This window comes from Ambystoma mexicanum, chromosome 4p, assembly GCF_040938575.1.
Source record: "Ambystoma mexicanum isolate Mex_15411 chromosome 4p, UKY_AmexF1_1, whole genome shotgun sequence".
Classification (NCBI taxonomy): domain Eukaryota; kingdom Metazoa; phylum Chordata; class Amphibia; order Caudata; family Ambystomatidae; genus Ambystoma; species Ambystoma mexicanum.
The window spans coordinates 1,288,174,864-1,288,192,473 of NC_090927.1; the positions used below are offsets into that span (position 1 = coordinate 1,288,174,864).

The 17,610-nt window shown below is 47.6% G+C and overlaps 1 protein-coding gene across 1 annotated transcript in view; it reads left to right on the plus strand.

Annotated features, from left to right (window-relative positions):
* LYST (lysosomal trafficking regulator) overlaps positions 1–17,610 on the plus strand; it is a 3,942,656-nt gene that overhangs the window by 996,509 nt on the left and 2,928,537 nt on the right. The window lies entirely within an intron of this gene.

Consider the following 17,610-nt stretch of genomic DNA (forward strand, 5'->3'; position numbering starts at 1 on the left):
GCAGATGACTTCTGTTACTGTGCAGCTCTGCAGATCTCACTGTTCCCGAGCCTCAGTTGTGGGGACAAAAGGGAGGACTTCTGGGGACTCCTGCATTGCAATGGGACGGTCACCGCTCGCAACCAGCAATCTTTCCATCAAGTGGCACTTCAGTGTTTCTTCTCCTCAGGACTAATGCGGAGTATCGTATTTGACTCATGCCTTGTACCTTATTGCTTCTAATGTATTCATGTTGTTTTATGTAAAGCACTTTGGTTTAAGGCGCTATATTAAATGTAATAAATACAAATACCGCAAATAGCAACACTGCGGTTTCTGGCTGTCGAGAGGGACTTTCATTGCTTCTGGGGATCCGCGCTCTGTTGAGGGGGCTCGGGCTCGGTCAGTCCTGCTACCTGGGAGTCCAGAGGATCTTCCTGAAGCTGTTGGCCAACTTAAAAGCAATGCACACAATCTGGTGTTCCTCTCCCTGGCTATTTGGTTTCCAGGAGCAACTCTGTGGAAACTCAACTAGCTCCGAGAAGGATGTCCAGGTGGCTTACTTTGGAGTTGATTGGTCCCACCAACTCAAGGGGATAAGTCGTCCTGGCAGGGGCTTCTCTGGTGATAAGAATTTGGAGTTTCAGCACAGCAGCAGGGCTTCACCCGGCAAACCAACGGTCCAGGAGTTGTTCTTCGGTTCCTTCGTCCAGTGGTCGACTCTGCCTTCCAAGCCAAAAGCCTCGCCTTTTATTCATTTCTCTCCCATTCATTCCAGCCTAGCTGTCAGACACCCTGCAGGGTGGCTGTCCTTGCCGGACCGTCAGTCGGCCAATCACTGCAGAGTGCATTTGGGTCTCCTAGGAGACTAAGCAGAGAGAGTTTCGGGCACCTCCCTCACTTCCTGTCCACCCCAGACACCCTGGAGCCAGAAGTGGGCATCACTCGTGAATCCCACCAAAGACAAAGCTAACAATGGGACCAAACCTAGTTTGGCGCTCGGAGTAAATCTCAAGGAGGACCTTTCCACAAAGAAATGGCAAAAAAAGAAGACTGGGGCCATTTTGACAAAAATGGCACCCTTGGGTGCTTTACTGCAGCTGCAAACTCAGCCCGCGGTAAATGCACACCACGGTCGTTAACGAAACCACTGCCACCAACCATTCAGTGATGAAAGGGTAACAGAAAAATGTTACATGAGAAGCTAGACAAAGGGGATACTAGGTAACCCCTCCAGCACCCTATTGTAGGATAGTGTGTGCTGGGTCTAGAAAGTTAGAAATGTAAGTAAAGTCAATTTCACTTTACTGCTCTTGGAAACAGTAGTTTACCCAAGAGAAGGTATTAAAACCTTTGGGGAATCTGGAAGACTTCCCTGTGCCACTGCACTGAAGGGGCTGTGTGACGCAATGTAAAAGAGGATGCCTATGGAGTTTGTCAGACTCCACAACCAAAATAAACACAGAGTTCAAAATTACATTAAAATGCATGTGAGAGTGGGAAAAAGGGTCTCACTCTCTCCAGGTAAAAAAATAAAATAATCAAGTCCTCAAAATCCAGTAAAGTTGCTGGGGGTCTCTAAGGTTGAGGGAATGAGCTATTTTCGGAGAATTCTCCCTAACAGTGGTGCTGCCCGTAAACAGAATATTATAGTGCACATAGCATAGAAGCTTCCATTTAACCATGATTTTCAAGTGCATTTCTAAATTTCACTAGCATTGGATCTTTCATAGATTCACATGCTGTGAATATTTCCCATTCATTACAGCTGAAAACTACTTGTCACTTGAGTGCTCTAGTATAGTCATTTTGGGTTATACAGCCACCAGTCAATAGAAGGGGCTCCCTCCGTCTTGAGCTAGATCTCCTTAAATTCCAGAAACTCTTCAAGACCTTCCTCTTCTCCTCTCCCTTCTCACTCCCTTTACCCTGCTAACCTAGTTCCCTGTTCCTTCCCTCTCTCTCCTATTCCTTACAGCATGCTGACTGGCTGCTGGTGTACCTCAGAGTCTCACTGGTCCCCGGCGCCCCCGCCAGTCCCCTTTTGCACTTGCATCAGGGCCCTATACCTGACCCACATTCAATGCACTTGAGAAATTAACCCTAGAGTGGTTTTCTCTGCACTTACCCCTGTCTCAACTGACCGGGTGCACTAGTTCCTCCCCCTCCCTGTGATCCTCTGTGCACTTGTCAATTCGTACGCACCACACCGAAGATCTTGTGTATGTTCTCCCTTTTCTTCACCCCTTAATCGCACTGTTAAAAACTGCAGAATCACCGTCAGTTCTATTTGCTGTTTCCCAAACTGTTAAATGTATTTTTTACGCACTTACTCTGCTGTGCAGACTATCATCATCTCAGAACTTCAAGGGCTCTGAGCGACTGTCGTTTTTACCCACCCTCCTTGAGCGTTTTGAAACACTTGCCTGTGTATATGAGCTATAAAAATAAACAATACCATACCTTAGCTGCACCCCTGGTGGCCATCTTCAGTATCGTGTAGGGAGTCCTCAGAAAAATCTATAAAGAATGTTGACGTTCTCTTAATTTTTCTTAACACACATCTTCTATTTTGATGACAGTTTGATCTTCCTCTGCTCCGGCGATGCCGGGTGGGTTGTTCCGGTCCTGTCCGCTGCTTCTTTGTGAACGGATTCTCGTCCTCGTTGCCTCTCCGACACTGAGGCCTACATCATGACTGAATCCAGGAGAACGAGTTTAAGGCCTGTGTTCAATGCAGCCTGATGAAAGTGTTATGATATGGCATTTATAACGCACAAGGCGCGGCAAGGGAGGGGCAAACAGAGGGAAGCCAGAGACAACAATCCTACTAGGGCTTCAGATCGCAAGTGTGGGGGAACGGGGAGAGGAAAAGTGCGGAGTGGGGTGGGGACAGTGCAGTACATGGGGTAAAGAATAAATAAAACCAGTAGTAAGGCCAGCTGGCGGCAAGTGCAGACATCAGGTGACAAGTGCTGGTGGGGGACTGTAGGGACTCGGAGAACAGTCCCCAAGCGCGGGGGTTGCCAGGGAGGCAGTGCAGGTGTGTAACTGACGGGTAGGGAACCTAGGCATGACTCGTTGGCAGCAGAGGATATCCACAACTACTGCCTCCATCTGACTCACATCATCCAGGACTGTGACATCTGACATTTGTTTTCAAGTAAAATGCTGTGAGACTGCCACTGAAGGTTAGTGACATGACTCGATGATGCTGGGGGGTGTCTGGCTTGGCTTCCCTCTGTGGTCCTACCTCGCTCAGGCAAGGCAGACCATGTCAGTTTACCACTCCCAGCAAGAGGTCCAGGTCGCACACAGTGGCTTCATGAAGTTGAAAAAAGGCACGTGCTGCAACGCAGCACCTTTCTGTTCCAAGCCAAAGTCAATTTCTGTGTTTTGATTGAAAAATTACAGACAGAGTCAATGCCTTCGACGCAAGGCAAGTCTTAATCTTCTAAAAGTAAGGCCCCTTCGTCGTCCTCCTCTGCGCAGATACCAAGAGCGTTGATGACCACATCAACTACCACAACCCCGTCGACGTCCACAAAGACGATTTTCCATCGACCAGTATTGGCAAATGCCCAGTTCCGCCAACGACCTCATGGACCAGACAGTCGGCAACTTTTGGCAAATCTCTGTCAATTACGATCAAAGCTATTCTGACGACACCTTCGGCTGCTGCACTGTCGACTCCTTCATTGGCACAACCATCTGCACTAGCTGCTCTACCCCGGCTTGTCTGTCCTCTTCCACTAGCTCTTGGGATTACCCTAGAGAGAGCTTGTTCATTGGCAGATCCACAGAAAGATGTTTTCCAACCTAATACCCGGGTGGCAGACCCATTAGCAGTTTTTTCCGATGACTGCCTATATGTGGTTTGTGAAGAGAATCCCTCCATCCCTAAACTGGACAAGCCGCCTCCTAAAATAACCCTAGTACACTTGCCTCCTCATAAGGTAATGCCCCCACCAACATTGGTGCCTCCTTCAGCTCTTAGGGACGTCTCATTAGCTATTCTAGCAACTCTGAAAGCTTTAGTAACTGAGCTTCATTACAGGTTAGCCCACCCTACAGTGCCTCAGACACCTCTATCAAGTACAAGTGGTACAGCTGAGCTGCTCCTCCTCACCCTACGAGGGAACATTGTCCTCCAGTCCCAGCTCAGCTGACAGATGATGATGATGCACCACCAGGTGATCAGGCCTCCATTCACACCACAGGCAAAGGCACAGATTAGTTTGACATCGTCCCAGCAGATGGTGAACCATATGACATTCCTATAAGAGATTCTTCCCCGGACGAAATTGGATCTTTCCATGCACTGCATGTCTATTGTGACAAAGATGTTAAAGAGCAGGAGGACAGCTTGCTCTACCAGCGACAAGAACACAAAGTCTGTCATAGCCATACCCCTGCTTGATGACATCTGGAAGGACTGGTTGTTGAGGATGACCAGCCCTTCCTCTCCTTTTCGGGAAGCGCAGAAGTTCGACCAGAAATACAGGGTCCCAGAGACATCAACCACCAGTTTACAGTCACAAACTACTGCAGTAGTGTCAGCAGCAGCACTTGAACTCCCTGCCAATACGTCTTCCTGCTCAGTCCCCCAGACAAGGAGGAAAAGGGTCTAGATGCCTTTGGGAAAAGGATCATCACTACAACTGCCACAACCATCAAGGCAGCAAATGCCATGGCTATCCTGTCCAGATACGACCGGGAACTCTGGTTCAAGATGGGTCCCATCCTAGAATTCCTCCTGGATTATTAGAAACGGGAGGCATTAGCCCTCCTTCGTGAGACCACTTCCTAGACTACGTAATATCTGTCTCTGTGGACATAACAGATCCTGGTTTTCTGCAGATGGGAAGTGGCACAGCACTTCCAAGACAAAGCTGGCTCAAAGCTACCAATTTCTGTCCAGAGGTTCAGGCAAAGGTGGTCGACATGCCGTTAAATGGCATTAATCCATTCAGTTTGAATGTCGACTAAACATTACAAACCATCAAGACAGACATGGACACGCCCTGTTCGCTTGCCACATTACAGCAGAGGCCTTAATCCTTTCCTTCAGGAAAGTCTTGATTCTCCAGAACTAACCGAGACTACAGGCCCCCCTACCAGTCACTTTCTTACAAGGCTCTACACTCAACACCTGACCCGTACAAAAGTAAGTCCAAATGTTACAGGGGCACCAAGTGCTGATGCAGCTTTTCGCAAGCCAGGGGCCAACAAGCTTAGCACACCTAACCCGCCTCAGGCCCAAGCCTTCTGCTTTCGCACCCTGGTGGGAGGAAGACTTTTGCATTTAGTCTACAAGTGCAAGATCACCACCAAAGAATGGGTGCTAACCTCATCCAGCAGGGCCATACTGTGTAGTTCATCAAACGACCACCAACAAATCTTCTGTTGCAGAAGATGACTGGCTGAAGCAGACAGCATTTTACATCAAGGCGGCATATCACACCGCGCAAACCATTCAATGCCTGCAATTGCTAGGTTTCTCAGTAAATTATCCGATATCCTGTTTGATTCCATCTGATGGAAGAAAAATGTGGGTACTTCCCACTTTTATGATATTGAGGGCCTGTTTCGTGAGGGGAAGAGACAAAATATTGAAACCAAAAGTTGGAGTTGATTGGTCCCACCAACTCAAGGGGAGAAGCCGTCCTTACAGGGCTTCTCTAGTCGAAACGAATTTGGCGTTTCAGCAGAGCAGCAGGGCTTCAATGGGCAAACCAACGGTCCAGGAGTTGCAGCAGGGGTTGCCTTCAAGTTCTTCTTCCGATTCCTTCATCTAGTGGTCGTCTCTGCGTTCCAAGCAAAAAAGCCTCGCCTTTTATGCAGGTTTCTCCCATTCATTCCAGCCTAGATGTCAGTCACCCACCCAGCAGGGTGGCTGTCCTTGCCGGACAGCCAGCCGGCCAATCATCTGAGTGTGCATTTCTGTCTCCTAGGAGCCTAAGCACAGGGAGTTTCAGGCAACTCCCTCGCTTCCTGCCCCTGCCAGACACCCTGGAGCCAGAGACTTGTGAATCCCGCCAAAGGCAAAGCGAACAAAGGGACCAAACCTGGTTTAGCGCCCATTGTAAATCTCAAGAAGGACCTTTCCACAAAGAAATGGCGAAAAAAGAAGACCAAGGCCATTTTAAAAGTAAATCACTGCCACCAGCCATTAATTGAGGAAAGGGTAACATAAAAATGTTACATGAGAAGCTACACAAAGGGGATACTAAGTAACCCCTCCAGCACCCTATTGTAACATAGTGTGTGCTCGGTCTCGAAAGTTACAGTGTAAGTAAAGTTAATTTCACTTCACTGCTCTTGGAAAAAGTAGTTTATCCAAGGAAGGTATTTTAACCTTGGGGAAATCTGAAAGACTTCCCTGTGTCACTGCACTGAAGGTGCTGTGTTACACAATGTAAAATATGATGCTCATGGAGTTTGTCAGAGTCCACAACCAAAAGAAACGGAGAGTTCAAATCACATTAAAAATACATGAGAGAGTGGGGGGCAAAAAGGCTCTCACTCTTTCCGGGTTAAACATTCAAGTCCTCAAAATCCAGCAAAGTTGCTGGGGGTCTCTAAGGTAGAGAGGAATTGGCACATTTCTGAGAATTCTCCCTAACAACCACGCATAGTGCAACACTAACGTCTTTGTGTTTCCCATGTGTATAGGGCCAATTCCTTTATATATTTTATTTCAATTGATTTATTCCCAGTTGATTTCAACAGCTCCTTAAAAAAGGAAAGCTGCATATTATTTGATTGCTGTTAAATTATAAATTAAGTGCCACTTTTGTCCAAAACCGTTACCTTCTCATTTCTTCTCCAGGCTTGACTGGGTACATGTGAGACGACAGTGCTGCTATTGTTCAGAAATCATCTTGAGAAGAAGGGGGTGCTGGCACTCAACCTTACATTCTTTAAAAAAAACGGTGTTAAGTATGCCCTGTGAGTGATGTAAATTGGATCAGCTGCAGTTTTGCATTTCTGAACACCTTTTTGATACCCCATTATCCTGCCCCAGGCTGCGCCAGACAGCTGCTCTTGCAAGTCTGCCTCCCAGCTATGTCTAATCTGTATTAAGTTGTAATCTGGCCTTGCCAGTAATAACTCATATAGCCTTGACACTGCATGTCCACCTTCAAACATGTTGTAGAGTGTTTCAATCTTTACATCTTCCGGCCTTTTCACCTTTACGATATGGAGTAATGACGTGTAACTTGTGTTGCCCTTCCTGTGCTCCTGATTCCGCAAATACTGCATCAGTCATCGGTCTCCCCTCTCTTAATACATCCCCTTAGGGCTCCTTTGGGCTCCCAATATTTCCTGACATTCACCCCAAGTTGTGGATCTTCACTCTTTAGTGTTACCAGTGGGATTTGGGGTAAGGTGTGTGCTTGCTCAGAAAATAGCAGGCTCTTTGCCATATCGTTTTGCCTAGCTTCAGCAATAGTGGAGGACTGGGATCTTGTGGTGATGTAGTTCACACTATCTCTTTCAGAAAGAATGGGCTGCATGCCAGTTATAGTAACTGTGTCCTGGGACTGTTCATCCGACAACCAATATGTAACTAATTGAAGTTGGCACGCCACAAAATACCCCTCAAAGTCCAGAAACTATATCACTCCCTGCTTGTATGGTCTCTACGATATTCTACATCTCAAATTGTGCCACAGGAATCTCCGGCAGATAGTGTTCAGTGTCCTAAAGAAGACTTTAGGTATATTATATGGAACATTTGTGAAATAGTGGAGCAGCCTCAGAAGCACCACCATCTTCAACAACGCGGCCCTTCCCCTTAAGGAAAGTGGCAGCTTGGCCCAAAATTCCATGGACTTCTCTATTCTATTCACCGCCTGTAGCGTGTTTTGTACATGTTCTGCTTTGGGGTCATGGAAAACGTCTATTCGCAGATATCTGAATGTGTCAGTTTCCCATTTGATTGACAGCTCCGGCAACGCTCTTCAGGGTCTACTTCTATACACACCCAGGTGGAAAAGACATGACTTCTGTGCATTTATTGTAATGCCAGAAAGGTCAGCATAGCGCTCAAACACATCCAGTATATATTGTAAGTTAGTCTCTGGGTGTTGTAGATAAAGGAGCATATCATCCTCATACAGGGAGATCAAGTGTGTGCTAGCCGTATTCTGAGGCCTGCCCCGTGGTATTCTTTCGGTAAATATACTGCTAGCGGCTCGAAGGCCAATGTAAACAGCATAGGAGACCATGGCCAACCTTGCTAAGTGCCCTTGCTTAACCGCCATTGCTCTGATATGGTGGTGCCTGTCTTGACTCTGGCAACTGGGTTGCTATATAACAACTTCACCCATTTGATATATGTAGGACCCATACCAAAACCCCTCAACACCGCCATCAGCCATGGCCATCTGACCGAGTCAAATGTCTTAACTGCGTCAAGTGAGGCTACTGCCATATGCTGGGTATTTCCCTGTGTGCGGTCAATGACATGGTGCCGTCGTCTCAAATTAGATGCAATGTTTCTATTCAGGACATAAACTGACTGATCCGGGTGTATGAGCTTGTGGATTACTGGCATCAGCCTGTCCACCAACAAAGCTGTAAGTATCTTCCGTTTCTGGTTTGTTGGGCTTCAATAATGGGATAATAATTGACTCCCTTAGGGACAACGGCAACATGCCTTTATCCAGCAATTTGTTGAACATTGCCAATAACAGGGGACGGAGGTGTGTGACCTTAGTTATTAATTAGTTGTATAACTCGCTGGGTAGTCTGTCTGCACCTGGATCCTTACCTGTCGGCAACCCTCTTATAGTGTGTTCCAACTCCTGTGGTTATGGGGGCTTCCAGCTTGTCTACCTCTTCTGCATCTAACTTGTAAAGATCTATCAACTCCAGGGCTGCTTCTATATCTGACTATTGGGTGTCTGACGTTTCCTCATATAACCTCTTGTAAAAATCATAAAATAACTTGTTAATATCCTGCTGTGTCTCACAGACCTCTGCATTCCCCGTTTTGATTGCCCGGATTATGCTGCGCTCGATTTCGCTTTTGTATAACCAGGCTAGTAAGCATCCCAGTTTGTCCCCCTAAGCGTGCTGTCGTTCTACGTATTTCCTATAGCTCAACTTACCTAGTCTATCCCAGTGTTCCATGCGCTCCTGCTGCTTGGCGTCAACCTCTCGAGCCTTCTCACTGAGCGGGTTACCCTGAGCATTTATAACATCTAATTTTGTTTCGGATTTAGATAAGTCCCTTTCAATTGCGGTTTGCACCCGTTGGCCTTGGCTATTGCGGTCCCCATGATCACCACTTAAAAGCTTCCCATAACGTACCCACTGATGCAACTCTCCCTGTATTGTGTGTAAAGTAATCTTGCACGCCCTCTCTCAGATGTTCCCGGAATGCTGCGTCTTTTAAAGACTCACTTCTGTGTCTCCACATTGGGATGCGTGCCCTTAGAGGGGATACGCGCCATGTAACCACCAGCGGGGCATGATCTGACAACACTCTTGCTTTATATTCTGCCCTATCAAATTCCCCCAGGGTGTCCTCTCCTGTGAAGATATAATCCAATCTAGTGTACAGATCTTGAGGAATAGCGTAATGCGACTATCCCCGGGGTCTGCGGGTGTAGAGTCTGCCATATATCCGAGAATTTAAATGTTCGCAACAGTGTGTTTAGTGCCTTGACAGAAGGAGCAGGGTGGTTAAACTTGTCATCAGATCTGTCCAATGCTGGGTTGAGCGTACAATTAAAGTCCCCTTCCCATGTCAATGTGCTGTCTATATGTGGACTGATTAGTGGGTATAATGTACGGAAGTAGGCCCCAGTCTCCTGGTTGGCTCCATACGTGTCAATAATACTCAATTCTCTATGTTCCAGCCGCACCCGCATTACGAACAACCTGCCCGCTTTATCCTGGAACGTCTCAAGAACCTTCAGGGGTACCGACGGTGCTACCCATACTAATACTACCCTCGCATATTTGGAGTATGCAGAGCCTAGCGTTGTGAATGCCATTTTTTAGCCAGGGCCATATGTTTCTCCTTAGTGAGATGCGTTTCCTGCAATAGTACAATGTCAATTTTCTGACGCCTCAGGTAAGTCATGATCCTGTTACGTTTAATATAACTGTTAAGGCCCCTGACATTCCAGGATGCTCTTCTAAGTTCCCCCATCGCATTTAAAGATTCTAATGCTCTCAAGCAGGCTAAGTGTTTTCTGTGTTGACCTATAGGCAACCTTCCAACAAACTACCCCAACTCCCCCACACCCCCAACAATTTCCCAGCTCAATACCTTGTGCTCAGGCATCCCCACTTCTCGCCTCCGCTCCAGTGTCTTGGGCGCAGTAGGCAGATACGTAACTGCTAGTATCCGAAAAAAACAAATCCAAACTTGGGTGTAGTACGTTCCTTCGTAGTGCAATCAGTGGGCACCACGCTGTTGGCTCCTGTCATGGCAAATTATTATACTAGAGGTCTCTATCTGGAGGGCGTGCTACTGTTCAGTCTTGCAGTGTCCAACGTCCGATGTCCTTCAATTGCCTTGGCTCTCTCCTTGTTTTTCCGCCTCTCCACTTCTGCCAGTCTCTGCCCCTGTTGGAAAATTCTCCATGTCCATCCATTTATCTGTATCCTCAGGATTATCAAAAGGGATAGCGTGGCCTTTGTGAATTATTTTAATTTTAGCAGGATATAGCAACATGTACTTCAGGTTCACTGCCCTCAGCCTCCTTTTGATCGATATATAGTTCATCAGTTGCTTCTGAACTTGTAGGGTGTAATCTTGGTATGCAGTTATCGTGGCAGATGAACGTTGGATCGTTCTACCTTTACAGAAGTGTTTGGGGATCTTTTCCCTGTCTCGATAGTTCAGTACACAGGCTATAATTGGCCTAGCAGTGCCCCAGGCAGTGGTCTCCTTATCAACGATCTATGTGCCCTTTCGACTGTGAAGCCTTGAGTGAGGGCCCCCCGGCCTATTGCCTGTAGCAACAGTCTCTCTATACAGTCAGTTGGGGTTGATCCATCCTCTCCTTCTGGGATCCCAATAATTCTTATATTGTTGCGCCTGGCTCTCCCTTTTGTATCCTCTGCCCTTTCTTCCAGATTCCGCATGCATTGCTGCAGTACCCTGACTACTTCTGAGGTGCTTTTCAAGCTGCTTGTGTTCTCTGCTACCTCCTTCTCCAACGTTCCTGTGCGTTCAGCCAGTGATCTCACATCTTGTCTCAACAAGTTTACATCTATGCTGATAGCGTCCATTTTGGTCTCGAGAGCCTCTTTCAAGGAGGCTATGGCTTCCAGGATCTGCTGATCTCTTCTCTTGGACAGTTGTTCTGCTTGAGTTGCAGGAATCACTTGGGCCATACTCTCCACTAGGTGCCCTGTTTTGGCGCATGCCTACTGTGTCAGTTGCTTTCCCTTGCCTTTCTGGGCTTTGGACGCCATGGCTAGGTAACCGTTGCGCTCTTCTGTACACTTCCTGACAATCGTGCTGCTCAGACGTATAGATTTCACTGCTTTGTGACTTAACCTCTCTGGTAGGCTTCAACACCTTCTTGCCATGTATGCCCTTATGTCTCCCAGTGCGGCTGTTAGTTACTGCGTACAGCTACTCTGGCTTTTTCATTGAGACTGGTTATTCTGTCTCAATCCCACCATATGTCACTTCCGCCTTGTCTGTCGCTTTGATTAATGAGTGCATCCTATTGAGGCCTAATTGACTGTGCGCTCTTCATCTCAGGATGCTGGTGCGTATAGTGGACGACTTGTGCTTTGCAGCCCATTAGGTATGCTGGAGATTACCAACTTGAGGCCATCATTCTATGGCTGCCAGTCCATCTCGGCAAAACAATAGCACAGCCCCACCTCACACTCATGCTTTCCCCAACGAGAGGGGGTTAATATGTCCCCACGTTCCTGTCGGCTTAGTTGACATATACGACTGCACAAGTTTGTGTTCGATTGACTTCCGTATAGGGTATGCCTCAGAGTTTGCAGGGCGTGCTCCATATGCTGTGATGCCAGGAGATAGCACTGTAATGCAAGCACGGGTCCGTGCCTGCTCCTCACTCACGTGGACGTAGGGCTGCACCAGTCGTGTCTTGTTTGTTCAGAGGGCTGCTGCTTGCTTAGCTGCTCTGCCCTTTGTCTCAAGTGGCCTTTCATGGCCCAAAAACTGTTGCCTGGCATCAGCCCTGGGGGCTCGTTCATGTGTTGTGCTGCTCCTTGTCCCCGACTCACCAGCGCCTGGTTGGTGCGCACAATTCGCCGCCATATAATGAAGCTCCCCCTTATGGGGCCTCGCCTACGGTGCGCGGCCTCTCAGACCTCTTTTACATTTATGTTCATGCTGTGTTGCTCATCTGAGCCCCCGCTCGGCGTCGAGCTGTTTTGTGCCAGCCAGCCACCTTCTCTGCTTTGTGCCTCACAGCGTCTTCCTCCTTTATACTATCTTGTAATCCAGAGTCTCGCTGCCTCGCAGGCTGTTCCTCATGCAGCTTCACTTACTGCAAAATATCCGGGCGCATACTTCAGATTAAACATCATTGCACTAATTGCCTCACGGCAATACGAATGTCCTGCTCTCCTCTACTGATTGATATACGCGGTTGATTGTTAAATGCAGTTACAGTTACCATTTTGCATATGCTTGTGGGGTAGTTATTGTCCGATCACCCGGTGTAGTGCTACGCAGCCTATCGTTGTCCATATAGTGTCATTGCTAGTCGCTGTTCTTCCACTATATGCAACAGCATCTCCATACAGTATTTTCGGATCCTTGCCACCACGGGTGTTCGGGACCCCCGCGTGACCCACAGCGAGGTCGGCTGTCCCAGACCCCCCAATGATCCACTGATCTGCGGCTCAGCAGCTCCTCTGATAGCTCCACGCAGATCTCGCTGGGCTGCTGCTTTTTGAGCACACACGTTGGGGCTTTGTGCAGATCCCCATCCTCTCCGCGCCGCCATTTTATTCATTCGGGTCTGGTCCCGGACTACGGACAGTCCGTATGCCGTTGGTAGGGCACCACAAGTTCCTCTTTTTTGCTCATCTGTGCACGCCCCTTTCATCTACACGGTGCTATAACCGCAGGCATCTAGGTATGCATGTGCATTGTTTCTTCTATTGTGGCAGATCTGCGTCTGTTGGCGTAGGGGGGGGGGATAGTCCAGTAGGGGGAGGAGGGAGGAGGGAGGAGGGAGCAGGGAGGAGGGAGGAGGGAGGAGGGCCTTGAGCCAGTAAGGTCTCCTTGTGGCTGTGGTTAGTTGCCCTAGTGGTTCTGTAACTCTGGTCGCAGATCTGTTTTCTGTAGATTTGTCCATGTTCATGGGGGCTTGTCATCTGAGGGGTAAATAGTGACCCTGTGAGTTCTTTCCAAGCTTCCAGGGTCATGCTCGAGGCATCCGTGGATCTGGTGACACTTTCTTCCCATGCCTTAGTTTCAGCGTGCACCCACCGTTCCAATTCCCTGTACCATACCTTATGTTGCGGTCCGGCAGGTTTCTTCCAGGACATTGCAATTGCCCTTTTCGCCAATATACACATTATATCCATTAATTTGGCCAGGTGTTTAAGTTTGGCCGGTCTGGGGTATGTTCCCAGGAGGCATTCATCCGGGGTCCACCTGTATCCAGTCGATCCTGCCTTTTCACTTGTCTGCTGTATGGTGGTCCAAAAGGACTGCGTTTTGGCACATGACCAGAATATGTGACTCAAGTCCGCTCTATCCGCTCCACACCAGATACAGTTAGATTGTGATGGATTATTAAATTTCGCCATCCTGGATGGGGTCAAGTATGTTCGATGCAGCAGGTTCAGTTGCATTTGTCTGAGTCTATGGTTTCTGGAGACTGTTTTTGGGTATGCTAGAGCCCTTTCCCATTCCCCGTCATTTATTTCCCGGCCTACATCAGCTTCCCATTTACCTTTCAGTTCAGCACTTCGTGGGTTAGGGGTGTCACTCAGGTGGCCGTAGATTTGAGACACTGGTTTCCAACCCTCTCCTAGGTTATACAGCAATGTAATCGGGGGATTTTTTTTATTTTTTATTTTTTTTATTTGAGTATTTAATCAAAAATGTGATTTTTACAACATTTTCGGTGCTTTTCCTCATGTTTAGTCACATTTTGTCTCTTAGCTTTAAGTCTTAAGTAACTCGTTTTTTTGTTTGATGCTGTGTGTAGTAGGACGTCCATGCCAATACAGAGGATTTATTTTGCTTTGCTTTCTAAGGCAAATTTCTCAGTTATGGCATAGAGGATCTTAAAAGTTGCTAATTGCCATGATGTAAGATCACCACTAATCATTCTTTTCCACCATGTATCTTCATCAGTTATTGTTGAATATTGGCAGATGTATTTCATGTAAGGGTGGGCAAGCCAGTAAAAGATGGCAAACAGTCTCTTTCTCTTTTATACAAAATCTGCAGATATTGGTCGGCAATTGATATCTTATATGACAGATTTCATTTGTGTCTAAAAGGTTTAGTCGTGCTCTCATAATAAGATTGCGCGCTGCTCTGCTGGAGTGTTTCAATCAGTGTTTTTAAATAAATAATTATATACCTTGATACCAAAGCTCTGGTCAGTGTTTGCTTGTGCTATTGTGTCTAAGTGCCTATTGTGTATACTTTACATACTGCCTAACTCTTCTTGAGAGAAGTCTGACTGCTCAGCCACAGCTACCAGGTATGTCTGGGTGGTGCAGACTGCTACCAATTGGGTTTACTGCCAACACCTGTAGTCTTCAGCTTTTTGCAGTGGTCCCTAAGGGAACTGCACAGGTTTCTGCCTAACACCCACTGATCTACTTCTACCCGCAGCTGCTTTCTGATGCCTCCTGCTTTCGTTATGATTTCCCCCCTTGTTACTACTTTTAGGGCATCCCACATTGTGCTCACGTGATCAACACTGCCCCGTGTTTACCTCTATAAAGTTATCTATGAAGTCGTGCAGCTCCTCTTTAAATGCTAGGTGTCCCAGGGCTTCCACCGGCATTCTCCATATGGGAATAGGGGGTCTAGGGCCAGCGTGGTTCCATTCTACCAGGAGTGGTGAGTGATCTGAGATGGTTCTCCCCAAGTGCTGTGACCCATCTATTTGTGACAGGTGTTCTTTACTTATGAAAACATAGTCTAATCTCGTATGTAGTTCATGTGGGGACGAGAAGTACGAGTAGCCACGACTATCAGGGTGCAGCTCTCTCCATGTGTCTGCGAGGTCTAACCTGTCCGTTAGTAGGGTCAGGGCTGTTGTTGCTGCTGATGGGCCTTTCAGGTGGGGCTGGGACCTGTCTAGTTCTGGGTTATGCACACAGTTAAAATCCCCTCCTCAGAGAAAGATGCCATGTCTGTATGGTGCGATTTTAGCGTACATTGTGTTCAGGTGCGCCGGAATGTTATTGTTGGGAAGATAGGAGTTCACTATACATATCTACGCTTGCTCTAACCGGCCCCACGTTATCGCGAACCTGCCCTCCAGGTCTATCTCGACTTTACTAAATGGAATGGGAGTTGGGGGTGAATCCAGGTGTATACTCCTCTGGCGTATTTGGAGTAGGTGGTTCCAATTCCCTGCCCGCCCCAATGTTCGCATAACTTAGCCATAGAGTCCGCTGTGCAGTGTGTTTCTTTTAATAGTGCTATTTGCACTCGTTTTCTGTTCAAGTAAGACTTGATTCTATTCCGGCGTAGATAAGTTCCAAAGCCTCTCACATTCCAAGTCATCATTTTTATTTTAGTTGCCATAGCGGTTTAGAGGGGTTTTTGTTGCTTCAGTCTGGCAACTGTCCACATCTTCCTCTCTTTCACCCAGTTTCAGCCTCCTCCCTCTTTGCTCAGCTCCCCCCACCCCAGCCACGACGATCTGTGGAGACTTTTTAACTTGTGTAACTCTCATTTTATTAAATGAGGAAAAAACAACAAAACAACTTTGAACTGCCTCCAGCAGTTGCTTTCAACTTGCAGCACTCCGGGGGTCCCGAGCCTTCTAGGCCACTCCTGGCCTTCTAGATCGGGTTGTGTGTAGGCGGATCGCCTGCACAGTTTCCAGTGGGGTGGGTCGCTTTTCTAGCTCACGTGTGGTCCATTGAGCTCTTGTCCGGTTTAGCTAACTTCATGGAAGGATTCGTATGTAGTCTGGTTGTCTGCTTTCTGCATTATTGTGGGGAAATCCAGTTACGCTTTTTGCAGTGGCGGGTGTGTGATCATCCCATATCTGATTTTGATGGTTCTTCTTTGTCGTCTGCAAGGTTATTATGCTCAAGCCACATATTTGCTGTGGCCGGGGTCTCCAGAAATATCGCTTTTCCTTTATACAGTATCTTGAGGCGTGACGGCTAGAGTAGCATATATTTTAAATGAAGTTTTTGTAATCTCGCTTTTATAGGGATGAAGGAGTTCCTTGCTCACTGCACTGTAGGGTTATAGTCTGGGTACATGACTATTGTAGAATCTTTTCTCCTGATAGTTAAGATGGATTTCTGAACTCGGACCTGGAGGTTCAGAAGGCTCAGCCTAGTTTCTTGGAACAGGGTAACCTCTGGACAAGCCAGACCAATCAGGGTAGCGATGGCGGCGGTCAAGACTAAGTCTCAAGAGGGGTGAGGGTGACGGAAACACCTCAATGAGCACACAAAGCAAGGACACTTACAAATGTCTCCAGACAGGTGTTATATTAAAAATATAGACACATTTATTACAAGGCCTTTGTAACATCGACCATAGCAAAGAATCACAATAATACTAAAGTAAACCAACACATCACAATCAATACAATATATATATACAAGACCGAGGGGTCTAAGGAGTTAGGAGCACGTAATATGTAGACCACCTAGATGGGGAGGAAAACAGGCAGTGCAAGTAATCATTAGGCCCAGTTCGACATCAGAAATACACCTAACTAGGAGGAAGTCCGAGCCCTACGAATAGAGGAGCCTTATGCTCAAAAGTACCTGCACGCGCTGGTGCCAATGGACAAAGGAGGGTCTCTTCAAGGATCTCAGGCAGTTCAGGAAGGTGAATGAAACGATGAAGAACAAGTCCCCACTACTCAAGCAAGGCCTCCACTTGTGGGCAGAGGCAGGGTGAGAGTGCGGGATAGTCGCTATTTCGCAACAGCGGTAGAAAAGAAACTGGCTCCTGCGCGAGGGGCCACCGGTTGGGGTATGGACTACTCACCGGTCCCCGACGCAGGCAGACCCAGACTTCTCCAGTTCAGTTCACGATGCTGGCAGGTTCAGCTGCGATCATCATGACGTCTCGACACCGTGTATATTCTGTGTAGCAGGATGCATGGTCGAGGGTGTCCCAAATGCAGCGGACGTGCACAGGTTGTTACCACAGCAGGGCAACACGGCAATCGCGTTTACTCTGGTCCGGGCGCACTCGTCTCACTTCAGACCTGGGAATGCTAAGTGTATGAAATTCGGTGTGAGGGTGCCGTGGACGCAGAGCAAGCAGTAGACCAAGTTTCGAGGGCTACCCCAAAACGGCGGCGGTGACAGAGCAAAGTGTCCTGCGTAAATTGATCAGCCCACTGGTTGGCCCAGGGACATGTCCGAAGAGGCTTACTTGCAGGGTTTGATGAAGGTGCCGGGAATAGTTGATCCCACTATTCCAATGGCTCGAAGCGC